Genomic DNA, 14,068 nt, shown 5'->3' with positions numbered 1-14,068 from the left:
ACAATACATTTTATTACTGTCGTTTCAATTCTTCTTTTTTTTTTAAATTCCAAGTGGGTCTTTTTCGTGTTGCAAGTATGTTACGCCTTCTCTATCAATCAATCGCCGTTGTTTCCCCTTTACGATTCTGTTAAATCGGGGGGAAACCGAACAAGAAAATGGTATAATCCAAAAAACATGTATTTTTACCGTTTATATAATATCAATGCCTGCCAATTGTATATTAGTATACATTTACAGACATAAAGAAACACTGAACCACCCAGTGATATTATATACCGTAGTAATGAACGTTATTTATTTATAAACTTTTGAAAACGAGAAAATTTCGTGAGAATGAGAGAAAGCCAAACAAAGATGCGCGACAAAATCATAAAACCGATTTTCCACTAGGCGAATTATTTTCGCGCGAATCGAAAGCGTCAGCTTATACGCATGCGTAGAGACAGATATGGAAGATGGAAACATGAATACGCATGCGTATAAGTTGACGCTTTCGATTCGCGTGAACAAATTGGTCAAGTGGAAAATCGGCTAAATGTTCGATTTGCGCGAATATTTTCATGTAGTGGAAACCGGCTTTCATTTCGGTGCGCAGACGAAGTATGTGAGAGGTTCACTTTCGATTAACACGTAAAATATCGCGATATATGTGGAATAAATAATTATACTAATGGCTGTACAAAAGCAGAATTAAGTTGTTATTCACTTAGTGTACGACTTACAAATTAATTACTATTCATAAACCTATATCACGATAATTGCTTCGGACGAGTATTTAATTAATTTATATTACTTATCTAACCTACTAAAGGGTTGCAATTAATATTATAGTTTTTATTGTATTTGCATTATTTTGTGTATGATGATATTTATAGCAAGTTGGTAAGATATCTTTAGATTCATTGGTTACACGCTTTATTTGTATTCATTGTAATCAAATCAAAATGTAAACCAACCAACCAAATTTCATTTGTACCTCGTTGTTAAAGTGACAATAAACAAGGTCAACAGCCATAAGTCGCGTGCTAAACGCATAGTGATACCGGACCGACAGACAGACCGACAGACCGACCGACCGACCTACAAAGTGAACTATAGAGTCGTGTCCACGCGACTAATAATATTGTATCATATCCAGCTCCTCATTAATACATTCTTTCCCGACCGCCTATCAATTGTTCACTCACTTGTTGGCTCGTCATATAAAACTAAATTACAAGACTGATTAGTTTATGTTATTATCATCAATATTGCAATTTATGTCGACTTGACATGCGTGAAAGTTCCTCACAAAAAAATCATCAAAACATTGCTGTCTCAATGTTGTTATAAATCTTGATTTATGTGTTGGGCAATGCAATACCTCACCATAAAAACCATAAACTATTTTAAAGATATAAAAAAAATCCGTCTAATAATAATCCCAATGACGGGAGATTGTTCATGACGTCATCATGAAATATTTATGTACCGTTATTATCATTAATGATCACCCATGATAAATATGTAATCTTAATGAATAAAATTAAGTGAAAATATTCTAAGATTGGCCTTCCAAAATGAATATTGTTAATGTAAATGTTACAACCAAGCAATTAGCAATTTAAGCAGTTTAATGAATGGATATCAAACAGTTAGCCAAACCCTCGATCAGTTGGTCAGCCTATAAAACATTCCTGTTTGTTTCCGATGTCTTCATAACGAGTGGGTATTGCATCGGGTGTGTTTAGCTAAAACTCTCTACTACTACCTACGTGAAATCAACTGCAAATTGTGTGTAGCAAGCAAATTTATATATTTGAAGAATAATATTGAAGAAGCCGGGATACTGACCATGGAAATAAAAATACTTCACTTTGGCCTAGTTTTAGCAGTACTTTTCGTCACTTTCAGCCACACAACAGGTAGGTCATCTATATGTAATTGTAATTTATCATTAAAGTCACTTGTAATTTAGTAAAAAAAATATAAGGGTTTCAATGAACGTCTTTCACTCCATTGTTAAATTAAATAGGTCTATACGGCAATCATCATCATCACTCAGTTTGGTGAACACACTGTACCGGATGAAGTTCTTTACGAAAAATACATAATGTTTCCAGAATTGACAACGAATTGTATTAGTGTATGCTTAAATATTTATAATTTAAAAGAAAAATAACATACAAAGAATTATTCGTAGACGGAGATAAATAAATCCAAAATAATTTCATGTAGTTCGAATTTTAAACCATTTTAGGAAAAACTGTTTGACTATTCAATATGAAGAGAAAATAAACATTCTTCATAATAAGACATCTCTTGCCGCTCAGTCTAAACTCTAAAAACGTAAACCTTAAGCTCTGTCTACACTATCAAAAATTATGTGACAAAAATGTGATGTGCCCATATATGGACATGATGATGTCATATCACTACCATATATGGGCATATCACCACCATATTTGGGCACATTACACTTTTTTGTCAAACTATAAGTTTGATGTGTAGACAGACCTTTAGACTACACTTACGATGTAATTAAGCTTGAGTCGTTAAGCCTGACCATTTTTCTGAAAACGTCATTCTATTTGACTATAGACAAGATTTCCCTTCGTGTATACCAAAGATTGGATTATGTAATGGCGTTTAATAACTGAGATTAATATACTTTATATGCTTTAATTTTATATGTTATATATTTTGATTTTGTTTTAGCTGAATGTATAAACCTACTACCATGTTTGTTGAAGCCAGGAGCAAATCACGTCAAATGTTTTGATGAATGTTCAACAGTGAAAGGTGAGATTTAATAATTTTTTACAATTTTTTATTTATATTTATTATTTGTAACGGTGGTACTCACTACCTGTAGCTCAGTAAAAAAACTAAACCAAAATGAATAAAACGTAAAGAGCGAATTTGAACAAAATCAGTAACGTTTAACATGATTAGCCTATAACATACAGTACTAAAATTGTCCATTAGGCATAATTCGTTATTAGGCCTACTGGAAATTTGGACATTATATTTTATGAAGCTTGGTAGCTGAGCTCGGCTTTACCGATTCGAGGGTCCTAGGTTTAAACCCTGTCAGATACCAGTATTTATTCTCATGACAAATTTTCTCACGAGGTTTAAGATTTTCAAACCACATCACCCTCAATCATCACCCTCAATCTACACCCCCTCCCACCAGCCCAGAAAAGAGGAAAATCAACCCCAAATGTATTATACAATGAAAGTCTATGTTGCATGGTGATAATGTGTGGTGTAACCTCGTTTCACATGAGTCAAAAGAACTGAAATACAAGAGACATTTGAGATAACTAGATTAATTATAAATTGATTTTAAAGCGCCTTGAAAGGAAATATACATTTTTATTAAAAGACTAATGATTATTACATTATAAAACCAAAGCCTTGAAATGAAGGCGATATTTAACATATTAATGCACAAACTCGAATGGTTGGCTAGGCTATATATAACCTGTCAGATCCAATACAAAATAAAATACACATTTTACTGTATCAATTCGATTCTCTACAAGCCCCGACCGTCGTTTAAATGGCTTAATGAGAAAAGACGCGTTCAAAATGGTCCTGTTTGTAACTCCAGCAATTTGGAAAATAAGATGCATTTCCACGCAAAACAAAATTTTAAAAAATATTTTGTCTTCATCTGTTTTTTGATTTTTTTTAATGATTACTGAGTTTGTTTCTATAGGCCTAATCCAGGTCTTATGAAAGATAGCGTTAGAATAATTTGTTGCGCGCTCATGGATAAAAATGCGCAAAACCAACGTTTTCAAATCGTGCGAATATAATAAATTCGGCTATTGAACACAGGCTGGCAATGTATAGGCAATATTACCATGCAATTGTATTGAATGGTATTGGTAATTGTCAATTTCACATTTTAATTATTTGATAACGATGAATTTACTGTATGCAGACCAAATGCAGGAAAGCACTTCCAAAAGACAATTATAACCTATTACTGTAATTTCTTGGTGTAATGTTCTTTTTTTATTGTTATTTTTGACAACTCAAACATCCAATCTTTCTTCTTATCAACAAAATTATAATATCTATTTGTTGATCATTATTTCTAAAATTATTAAATTATTGCTCTGAAAACGGTTGAATTGTCACTTATATTTTCAATACTGATTAAATTGTTTTTAAATTATTTTCAATATGTTTTCTTTCAGAAAAACGAGCAGTCTCTTGCTCTGCTAAATGTAATGGCATAAGCAATTACAGTTTGTGTTTGCACATATGTAGAAGTAGGTTTAATACTAGACCAGTATGAAGTTAAAGGTATACCAAAACGTTGTATATATAGACCAGTTAGTAGTGGAGCTGTAGCTTGGTTGTTAGGGACTTCCCATCCTAGGTCTAGTGTTCAATCCTGACTAAGGTTGTCTAACTAAATTAATTTTCTACTCCACTCATTAAGACTCACTCAAATGAGAATGATGAACTAGGCCTACTATCTATACGACGGTAATTTGCGAGTTCTCACTGAAAAAACTACTTTGACTCTATAAATGTAATATATGGTTTAATACCAGATGTGACAAAATTACAGATATACTTTATTACCGGTTCTATTAATTGTCTTCTGATCAAAATAGGCACAACTAACGAATACTGTATATTATACTATACTATATATATAATACTACTGTACTTCACTTGCGAAATATAGGCTACATCTTATTACTATAATGTATAGGCCTACTTTATACCCACCGCGCGGCATTTAAAGAAAAACAGTTTGTTGTGGTATATGTCTTCGACGGCGTCCAGACGCGTATTCTAACTCAATACCAGTTACATATAATTAGAGTCTACATAATATATATTTTTTAAATCACTAAATTATTATTCATTTTTACTCTTATAGTCTTGTGGTCAATGCATTAATGAGGCAAAGCTGGAAGAACATCACCGACTTTAATCATCTGTCCATTACTGTACAACGAAGAGGACAACTCTACCATAGCAACGCGACGTTTTTAAACAGTTACACTTTAGATGAAAGTTTTATGTCTTTTGCACACAGAGCGGCGTCACATTAAATCACTATGTATATATTATAAGATTATAAACTAGAGTATCAAGTATTTCAGAGTCATGTTCGCCTGTTTCTTTATTAAGAATGTTGGTTAAATACTGAACTAGATTTAAATCTGTAAATAAAACATATTTTCACTAAATTCTGCTCTCATTTACAATACAGCATGTATTTTTGGGTATTGGGAATAACAATAATGGAACAAATAGATATGTTTTGGCAGCCGCTGAATTTTAGTTTTTTATAGTTAGCAATGCACATTGGTATTATATTACATCAAAGTTTAAATTATAGAAAATTAATTGTTAAAAGTAACTTATCAGAGAATTAGCACGTATAGCTCCAATGCAGATTTATGATTCTCAACCCTTTATTTAATATTTATACATATATATTTAATTTACAATATGCAAATATAGTCATATCATCATACCTTAAGGAAAAGTTGGTCAAAGGGTTCGGCTCAGGAAACAACAATAGTGACCGTTAAAGCAAGGAGGAAATTTCCTCCATGGTTGAGGCGATCTGATTCTCAGAGTTTTCCATCTCCACATTATACTATAGGCCTATGTGACCAGTATCATGGAATGTTTGCTAATACAGCATCGGAGAAATTTAGATACAGTACATATAACCGAGTGTATAGGTAGAGATGTTTTTTTTTACCTTAGAGAGAAATGTTACAACAAATTTGGTCCTTAATTCCTATCTAAATATATTATATATAGATTTTTTCTATTCAACTAAAATGCTTACTAATAAATAAAAAAATAAATTTGAAAATTACAGTCGTATCGTTTAATTCAATTTCAATTCCTTTATCGACTTTCACCTTGCTTTACATTCACATTACAGTACGTCATAAAATAACAAGAACACATAATAAAAAAATGAAACACAGGATGAAAACAACAAATAAATGTTTTTTAAAAAAGGATAGGAAAAGTATAAACAACCAAAATCATAATCGAGATTCATGCGTAATACTTAATATAAACGTTTCATGAATAAATTTGGTTGCATTCGTCGTAGTCAGCAAAGCCGATAATGCTTAAAAAATTATTATTTAAATTGTTAAATATTATTACTATTAGTCAGTGTTGATGATTATTGAATTATTTTTATCATTATCCACATATTACATTATTTGTTGCTCTGATTTAAAAATGAATAAAACTGCAAAGGCACAATGTCTAACTTCAAACTATAATAGTCCACAATCAGTTTGATTAATATGTCCATTGTAGAAAATGTTAGTTAATTTTCAATCAAATATAAACATTTAATAACACGTAGGAGGATAACTCTTTGTTAAATTTTAATTTGAGAAATCTAGAAACTATGGAGTTTCATGAACCATCAATCAAGACTATTAGGCCTATATAACATAATTGTTCTTTCAATGTGGAATGGTTTGTTTGGTTTCACAGTGCCTTTTATTTATAATGTTGCCATTGATTAATGAAAATCATTATCATGACAATCGGCAAATAGGTCATCTTTTCCACCGGATTATTCAGAGCGCCTTATTATTCATCCAAGTGAAATTGATAACTTGTATCAAATTACAAGCGTGGCCTGCAGCTATAATTATTATATCACATTTTCTACAAACTTAATAATACTCAATAGGAAATACATTTTACGACTGACAGGTAATGGATATAAGGAAAGATCATCTATTTTTAATTATAATTATTAGTCATTTTTTTTTTAATTCCAGAGAAAGTAGTAACAAAACTAGTGTTGTTCAGTTTAATTATAACTGCATGAACGGTCCCCTTAATTAGAGACAAATTATAATAGCATAGATTTTGTTTAGATTTCCTTATCGTGGCATATAACAATAACAATAACAACAACAGCAACCAACAACAACAACAACCAACAAAACCAACAAAAAAACAAACAACCGCACACTACACACAACACAAAATACAACACATAACATAACACACAACACAAAATACAACACACAACACAAAATACAACACACAACACAAAATACAACACACAACACAAAATACAACACACAACACACAACACACGATAAACAATAACAATAATAACAATGTACTGTACTGTACTTTCCAGAAAGAAAAGACACGTCACTACTTTAATTGATATATACCACTGGTATAATAAAGAAGCAATCCTGTATGGGATTTCTGGTTTCCTGTACATCTGTCCTAACGTGTACCATACGCACGAAGGATGTGTTCTATACTAAAATGTAGGTAAATGTATTTGCGGAATCGAAAAAGTTGATGCGTTACATCATGGAACTAAACATTAAGGTCCGTGGTATATATTCATTCTTCTCAAGCTAGGTTGTTCCCACTAGACTCAACGCAAGGATTTAAACCACAACGTCAGTAATTTTAACGGAATCCGAACGGTCGATTGTCATTGGTCAATTCGCTTGTGTAGCGCTTACGTCCTTCGTTGTGCCCTATAGAGTGTGGGATTCAAACTTTTAAGTTCCCGATATACACGCAACACAAGGACGTAACGCAGAGGAAAGAGAGATTTTACCAATTTCAAGCGATGGATTATTTTTAACATTTGCGTGTAGGCTGGTTTCCTGTCGACGTAAGAACATCACTTTTGTTGCGACTACGTCGATTTGTCGTAAGAAATGCGGATTTTACAGGAAACCGATTACGATCGAAAATTTATAAAATCGACGTAACGTAAGAAAAATGGTAACGACAAACGATTTTACAGGAAACCGATGACCTAACAATTGTTGCGTTACGACGTTTTCTTCCGATTTTACAGGAAACCGGGATTTTTTATCTTACGCTTGAATGAACGCCCTTGCGTCACGTTTCTTACGTCTCTTACGAAAGTTGACTTGAAGTCAACTTTCGCAAGAGACGTAAGCGCAATCGTAACAAGCAACCAATGAGCGACAAGAGTTATGACGTAATGTGTATGACCTTACAGTGAAATATAGCCGGACAATAACATTTGTATGTATTTATCGTACTACTACAATTTTAGCCCACTTTACGATGTTGTACAATGTACATACTTTACAAATGCACAGTAGTTTCAATATAATATTGTTCTAATCAGGAAGTTTACAACTCATATCAAAATATAATACTCTTATTTATGGACGTGCAATAAACAATCCGCATTGAAACCGACATTCTTCTGTTCTATTTGTCGGTAGAAACGTCGCGATAATGAACATTTGCAACAAGATAAGATATAGAAAGCCCTTGTAAGCAATATAATATTATTATGTAACTTTAACAAAAAATGTTTGCTTGATTTTGTATAATTTATATTGTTTTGTCAAATTTATTCTTATTATAGGTAAATAATGGGTATCTTACTGCGTTAGTACTATCTCATGCTCGATTAGAGTATGGTATGCCTGGGCCCATAGGTAGGTCTAATAATAATAGGAATCCCGAAATGATTTGCCGTTTTTTAATTTTGAAAACTATTTAAGGCTAGGCCTACTAAGGCCAGAATAATTAATTCATATTTTGGTTCATACAATAGTGCATAGGCCTAGCCTATTAGCCTGGCTCCTAGGCTAGTTTGATTATATTTTGGTCAAATCCATTCCTATTAGTACAGTATTAATTAAGTATTATTACTAATACTAGGGCCTAGCCTATCTACTAAAAATAATATGTTGGTGTGCTGCACTGACACTGAGTAGCTACAGGTACAATAACAACATTCAACATTTCGCGCGAAAAATGATAAAACCCGCTCTAAAAAGAAACACCAATCATAGATGTTGTTTCAAATACGTCATAAATCTGACCGACGAAAGAAAAAAATTTCAACTTTCGTAACAACACTAAAATCGACGTAAGCATACGACGTGTGTTTCACAGCCAAAATTTCAACTTTCGGGAGCAGCATAACTACAGATGTTTCTCTACGGCCTGACACGATCTTGACTAACGTCAACGACGTCAATTTTTTCTCAACTTTCGTAAGAGACGTAAGAAACGTATGAAACGCAAGAGTCGTTGCAAAATTCGACTTCTTACGTCGACAGGAAACCAGCCTTCTCGCTTGCGTTGCGTCTCTAAACCAAGATTTAAAGGGATCAATCCTGCTAGACAAAAAGAATACATTTATTGCCTATGCCTATTCAAGTCTGTTCAGTTGAGATATGGATACGATGGCGTCATATTATTATCACTACCATTATTATTTGGGCACATTATACTTTTTTGTCAAATTATCAATACTGATAGTGTAAATAGAACTTTAATCTAGAATTAGCTGATTTAACGATAGGCGATAACTAGATAATATAATAATAATATATAAGTACACATTAGGGTAGGGCATCACCGCAACCATGGACCTAGGTCCACACTGTAAGAGATGTCGCTAATTTTACGTTCACCGTAATTATACTGTAACGGTCCCGACCTTGAAACTTTATTTTTACGGTTTTGTATACAAAATTACAACGGAATTGTAAATTACCGGTTTAAAATCTCTGGTAATTTTAACTAAAACAATTACGGATGTCTGTAATTGTACATTCGTGCATATGGTTGTATTAAACAATTATGTTGGCAACGTATGGTCAAGCTCTGTCTACACTATCATAATAGTTTGACAAAAAAGTGTGATGTACCAAAATATGGTAGTAATATGCCTTAATGTGGTAGTGATATGACATCATCTTGTCCATATATGGGCACATCATTCATATTTTTTTGTCACATGAAGTTTGATAATGTAGACAGAGCTTTAGACTAAAGTTTACTTTAGAAATTAAAGATCTAAATTATTTAGGCCTATAAATAATAAACCACTACTACTGTATACAATCTGGCAAAAAAGGTTAATATCAAAACATGCTGTTTATTGATTGAAATAGATTAAAATATATATTTATACTGGGTAACCTCTTCAGCAAGACTGGTCTCCCAGAGGGCCCAGTTATAATCAGTGGCTGTGATGTACTAATACACCGGGGTAAACCCCTACTCGTCCCGAAAGATGTACTAAGTTCTTTAAAGTGCACACGAGCTAGATGTGTACACTGGACCTACGGTTTATAGTCTTTATTCGAGAAGACTCGTTCTACCACCAGAACCATGGAGTGCGTGAGCCTCGAAACCCTGTCGATGTTATGGCTGCGTAATTACGGTTCCATTGTCTTAACCGCTCGGCCACTCACTCACTTAGGGAATTAAACAGACTCTCTGTCTACACTCTCAAACTTTATGTCCATATATAGCCTAGGAGACACGATACATATCACTACCATATTTGGCACATCAACATTTTGATGATCATCTTATAGCTTTTATTTCTTCGAACATTTATAAATAAGTTATAATACAGGCCTAACTTCCTTTTGTCGGGGAAAACAAATAGTATAATGTCTTCTTAGTTTTCATTTGATAGTTGGCAATACAGTATTATAAAGAAAACAAACATTTCCAGAAGCGGCCAATATAAACCTGAAAAAGATGATGTACATAACTATACGTCCTATTGGTGTGTCAGCCGCGACACACTATACCCATGGATAAGGTCTATGCCATACCTAATAAATAAAGACAAAATGGTTTGTAAAAGACAAATCATAGTAGAAACTATTGTTTGTTCAATAAAGCTTTAAAAAAAAACCGCCCTTTAACGAAATACAAACTGTATTTGTCTTTTTATTGAAAACTAGTATGACAAAAATAGTGTGATGTGTCAAAAAATGGTAGTGGCCATGCCATGCCATGTGGAAACGCTGACTTGCGCGAAGCGCCCTGTTGTGACGCTTTTACTCAAAATTGGCCTATGGGCAAAATGTCACCCTTTAATAGGCTAGTACCTCAGTTTTCAATATTCAAAATATCAATTTTTAATACATTTATAATAACGTGAAAGTCCCATTTCCTGGATCCACCCCTGTCACCAAGTGTGAATGATGAATACAGCCACTGGTTTTTACAAGTTGTATGCCACTCTTTTGTTACTTAATACTACAGTGTTTAGCGGCAGTGTGTTTACAATTTTGCTTCAAGATTACTTACAAGGATTATGTAAAATCATTCTCGCAATTTCTCATAAATTTAAGATTTCAAAAACATGTTATTTAATCTATTCTATTGTGTTGGGCGCCATAATTAAAAAGTTGATTAGAAAACCTGATATTCCTAAATAATTACTTGACAACATAATAAACACATACACTAAACATTTTAAACATTAATGCTCTTTTAATTTTATAACAATCCAATCATCTTCCATGGGATTACATTACGTTTTTTAAATATTAGTTAGTTGCTATTTTTGCTATAATCAAAACTTCAAACCGGTTTTCATGGACAAAAGCTGGTTGTTGATTGGTTGAATTTCTAAATGTGATCGTAATGTTATTGAAAATCCATGCTGCCTAGATGAGAAGCATCAAGTGTGACTTCAGTCAAGAAGTAAACAGTTCCAATGTAAACAGTTTGTGATTGGTAATTTCATACACTCAATTTCTTTTAAAAACATTTTCTAAACTTCTAACCTGAAAAATATAAAACATGATTTGGGTAGTACTAACATGTATTTATTCTATTTTAAAATTAAACAGGAAAAACCAAATTTTTTTCAAAATCTGTGATTTCCTTAAATACATACAGTAGTAATTTCCATGAATCTAACCACAATTTATCTTGGGTGCACCTGAACCCACAGACTAAATCAATTTTCTGATTTTAACGGACGAATAATCGATAATAGGAAGATATTCGGAACTTTACATGTGTATGTTACAAAATACAGAGTAAAATAAACAAGAAATAAATAACAAAATTAATTTTCCCTACTAATTGCTTTACAAAATAGAATAAAACGGAATTAGAGCTTGCTTCATTAAGGGTCCATATTATTCTAGTACTGTAATCCTAAAATCTGACATGTAGTAATTATACAAATAGTTTAAATAAAAACCACATTTATAGGGATTTTATTATGAGTCAAATTACATAAAACTCAGTTTTCAAAGTCCTCATGCGCATACATACATGCTTGCACATATATACGCCAGAAGTACACATAAGAGACACACACACTTGCATTGTGAAGGCAAAGAGTCTATAATAATGGTTGATTAATGCCGTTTTTTCCCCTTGTATTGTTGTAATACAGTATATATGATAACGATTAATAAAAGTAATTAGACTAGTGAGAATTAGGTGTTGGATGATTAATTTACCTAGATTAAATAGGTTTAAAATAAATTCAATGTCTTATGCTTTTGTAAGGTCAATCCCTTTTCATTAGAATATTATTATTCAGTAAATATTTAGCTACTAGTAGAAGATAAAATGGTTACATAAAATATTGTAGCAATTTTTACCTTGAGGTGTGTAGTGAAGATCATCACTATGTATTACAGTAGTTCTAGCAAAAGCACTCTCAAATATATAAAAAACTTTTTATTTTATTTTAACCAATTAATATTTTACCTTGAATTAACTGCAAACGACAATGTGTTCTTTAATTTATTCTTTTTAATTTAATCAATCTAATCTAAATTTCAAATTAACTTTGCTGAAAAGTAATCATCAATTTTTTTTTGCGTCTTAAAATTGATTTGTGTTTATTTATAGAAATAATTTATCTTGTAAACACACGCAAACTCCTGGTAATCAATTTAAGTGCAACATGTTTATAAATACTCAAAAAAATGTAGCGCCAGATGAATGTGTTGCAAAGTTTGTTTTCCCTGTTCACAAAGCTGATAATACCAGTTTATTTTTATTTGCAATATTCTTTTTTTTTTATTTTCTTATAATTTATAACCATAATTTATTTCTATTTTCGTCATATGACTGGTTTGCACAAATAAATTAACTAGACCACCTGTGTTAATGCAAATTACCTCTCTGAACAGGTAAAAGGCAGTAAACAAGTCTTCAAGAAAAATATTGGGTGTTATTTGTAAGCAAAGAAGACAGTGACTGGCTGGACTGGATCGAAGAGCACAAAAATAAATCATTTAAAGTTTATATGTACTGTAATGTAACCTACTTTTTCTACATTTCTATTATTAGATTTCAATGCTTCTTCAGTTGGAATCGTACAAGTAGGAAAGGTGTTGCAAATCCAGCACCAAAAAATGTTGTCATCACTGCTAAAAGCCGCCACTTGTTTTCAATTTGAAATGGAAGATTCTGTTAAAAAATCAAATTTAGTTTAATAATAATAATTTATTTAATATTAATAATATCAATATAATAAAAATAAATACTGCTGAAAAGGAAGGCCTCGTAAATGTTTCAGCCGAGTCGGCCATAGTGCGGTTCCATTAGAATGGCACGGACCCTAAAATCGTTAAAATCGACCTAGGCCACATATAGCTGAGCTGCGAAAGCCTCATTAAAAGGTGTTGAGCCAACTATCGCCCCTGTGTATAATTTTAGTCATGAGAAAGAATGGTAGCCAATAATCAGTGAAGGAGGAGGCCTGATTGAATTGAGTGAGGAGTTTTTGCTTCGAATACGAGTAATCTATAATCAAAATAATGAATATCCATCTCATTATTGAACTTACACTTCCAGGTCCTTCTCCATAACCAGCCCTACGGACCAAAGAAGTTGTAAAATTACGTCTTGAAATTTGCAGAATTCTAGCCAACGCCATTTTTTTGCTGTTCCAACCAACAGGATGTGTTCAGTAGTTGTGAAAATTCTTCTTATGACCACTCCACAGTAAACAAACTCACCGATGATGGCGCATTACTATTTCACCAAAAAGATGATTATGAGAAAGATTATAGCTTATACTCTGTAGCTTGGTTTTTAGTCGCGTGGAAGCGACTCTATAGTTCACTATGTCGGTCGGTCGGTCTGTCTGTCTGTCGGTCTGTCTGTCGGTCTGTCTGTCTGTCGGTCCGGTATCACTATGCGTTTTATCGCTTTCTGACCTTATCTTGATATCAGTTTAATCTAGCTAGGTCAATTTTTCACAGTATATTCCTTATGGCCAGGAATCAATGTGGTTATGTCTTCACGGTGC

General features: G+C 32.6%; 1 long non-coding RNA gene across 1 annotated transcript; it reads left to right on the top strand.

Moving 5' to 3' along the window:
* The first annotated feature begins 1,657 nt into the window (after window positions 1-1,657).
* LOC140039649 (uncharacterized) lies at window positions 1,658-5,842 on the top strand. Its single transcript, XR_011842540.1, has 4 exons — window positions 1,658-1,907; window positions 2,701-2,784; window positions 4,197-4,305; window positions 4,895-5,842. It is a non-coding gene; the product is annotated as an uncharacterized lncRNA (long non-coding RNA).
* The last annotated feature ends 8,226 nt before the right edge of the window (window positions 5,843-14,068 follow it).

Source organism: Antedon mediterranea, chromosome 2, assembly GCF_964355755.1.
Source record: "Antedon mediterranea chromosome 2, ecAntMedi1.1, whole genome shotgun sequence".
Taxonomy (NCBI): domain Eukaryota; kingdom Metazoa; phylum Echinodermata; class Crinoidea; order Comatulida; family Antedonidae; genus Antedon; species Antedon mediterranea.
Note: the sequence above shows the minus strand (reverse complement) of the source record. Positions and strands in the feature narration are given on the sequence as shown.